Genomic DNA, 2,593 nt, shown 5'->3' on the forward strand with positions numbered 1-2,593 from the left:
AGCCCCAGCACACCTGCTTTGACGCATGAGCCCAGTGTGAGTTTAAAGCTGCCGGGTCTGGGACTCAAAGTGCAGTTGACTATGTGGGAGTCCAGAGACATAACCATTATGCCATCTGATGGTTCCCACACTTAATTTTAAGATTTTCATTACTTCTCCAAATTTTCTCATACATTTGCAGAAAGCCCCGCCTCACCCTCAGCCCCAGCACACCTGCTTTGATTTTTTTACGCAGAAAGCCCCGCCTCACCCTCAGCCCCAGCCTACTTTGTTTTTTTACAATATGTTTACTCTTTTCTTCCTTGTATGAGACAGTCAGGAACAGAAAGGCACCCCCAACAGGAGCTTAATGCTGTGATCTATCTGCTTCCAGCTCGGATCATGGGTGCAGCTTGGCTCCTGAGCACACACGTGCCAGGTATACCCAGGGACTCGGGAGAACCAGTAACCTCCCATGTGGCTCTGCCTTGCAGAGTGTGTTTTACTGGTGCACTACTGTCCAAAACTCCAACCTACTTTCTTCTATAGCTTGTATAGATTTGCGTTTTCTGAGCATTTCATAAAAATGGAGTTCACACAATATATAGTGATTCATGTCTGTCTTTTTTTTGAGAGAGAGATTTTTGCTATAGGGTACATGTATTCACTAGAGAGATGGAGAGACAGAAAGCAAGAAGTCACCCCCCCAGGGAGGATGGCTATGCTGCATTCCCTTCTCCCACATTCTCCTCCCAGGATCTTGGACACTCACGCACATGAGCCTGGTGTTTGAAACTGCAGGTCCGGGACTCGAACCACGGTTGACTACTTGGGGGCCCAGCAGGGTCACCATTACACCATTTTCTGGTCCCACACATCTGTCTTTTAATTAGCATAGTTTTTGAGGTCAATCCATGTTGCAGCATATAATATTAATAGTTTGTTCTATTTCATCAACAAATATTATTCCTTGGTATTAGAATTTAGTGGCTGCTATTGTGTTTATGGATACTTCATATCATATTTTATTTTTCTATTGACCTTTGATAATCATTTTAATTGTTTCCAGTTTGGGGTTATTATGGATAACGCCACTCTTTGTAGTATTTTCTTGGGAAGTTGCTTGGGTGAGGAACTGATTTGATAATGTATGTTTAACCTTTTAAGAAACTGTCCAGTTGTTCCCAGAATCATTTTATCTTTTATATTACCACCAGCAGTATCTGAGTGTTCCAGTTTTTCCACATCCACTTCAGTATTTCATATTGTCTGTATTTTTTAATTATAGATATTTTAGTGGGTGGGTTGTTTCTCCCACAGTGGTTTCTCATTGTGATTTTTATTTGCATTTCCCAAAAGACCAGTGATGCTAAGCATCTTTTCAATGCTTATTGCACATTTGTATGTCTTCTTTGATGAAATGTCTGTTTAAATTATTGGCTTGTTTTAAGATTGAGTTCTTTTTGTTGTTGAGTTGTAAGGCTGGTAGATAGTGTTGTTCAGATTATCTTTACTGATTTTCTGTCTAGTTGTTTTGTCGATTAGTGAGAGGTATAGTAACGAAATTCTACAACTGTTGTGGAAGTGTTAACTTGATTTTTAAAATTTTTTCTTCATGTTCTTTGGGGCTCTGTTAGATTGATGTGATTGAGTTTACATCTTCTATTTTGTGACACTTAGTCTGTTTTGTTCCTACTTTGGGGTTTATAAAGTTTCTTGGGCTTGTGGATTCATGTTTTCCATTACAGTGTGGATATTTTAGCCATTATCCCTTCCATTTTTTTTCTTTCTCTCCCCCTCTTTTTATGGGATTCCTATTGCATGTATATTGGTATGTTTGACAATGTTCTAAAGGTTTTTTTGAGGTGCTATTCATTTTTCTTCTCTATTGTTCAGATTGGATAATACTTTGACTTCCCTTTTAATTTTTCCTATTTGATATTGAGTTTCTGTAATGAATTTGTCATTTTATTTATTATACTCTACAACTTGATAAATTGTTTGAGTCTTTCTTTGGAAATATCTATGTTTTTATTAAGATTGTATACTTACTATATGGAGGATCTATTGTTGAGTGAAGTAAGCCAGGCTATGAAAGAAAGATATTGTATGTATCCACTCAATATATACTGACTATCCGCACTCTATGATAGAGAGCAAAGAATTGGAAGACATAAAAGCAGTGAAGGTACTTAATGAGAATAGGACAGTGTGGAATGGGGGAAGTGAAGAGAAGAGGATAGAGAAAGATAGCAAGTGAACAATAGAGAGGCAGGACGTTAGTGAGAGAAACAGATATGGCTTATTAACTGTTGATGTTGACATGTATAGTATTCTCAACGGGATTGGTCTGAGAAGTATTTCATGATGGGCAAAGTATTTTTACAAGCAAAATGAGAAATAGTGATTGACTGTTTTAAAAAAATAATTAGAATAATAATAATAATGATTGGGGAAAACATAGAAAAGATATTGAATGTTGAAGCGGGGAGATTAATGTCTTTGTACTGACTGACTTGCATGGCATTCCCTTTTGAAAAAGCAATGTAATACACTGTAAAGTTATATGTAATCCAATGTAATATAAAGAAGATTATGATGATAATAAAAAAAA

The sequence above is a fragment of the Tupaia chinensis genome, unplaced genomic scaffold (genome assembly GCF_000334495.1).
Source record: "Tupaia chinensis unplaced genomic scaffold, TupChi_1.0 Scaffold000078_1, whole genome shotgun sequence".
Lineage (NCBI taxonomy): Eukaryota > Metazoa > Chordata > Mammalia > Scandentia > Tupaiidae > Tupaia > Tupaia belangeri.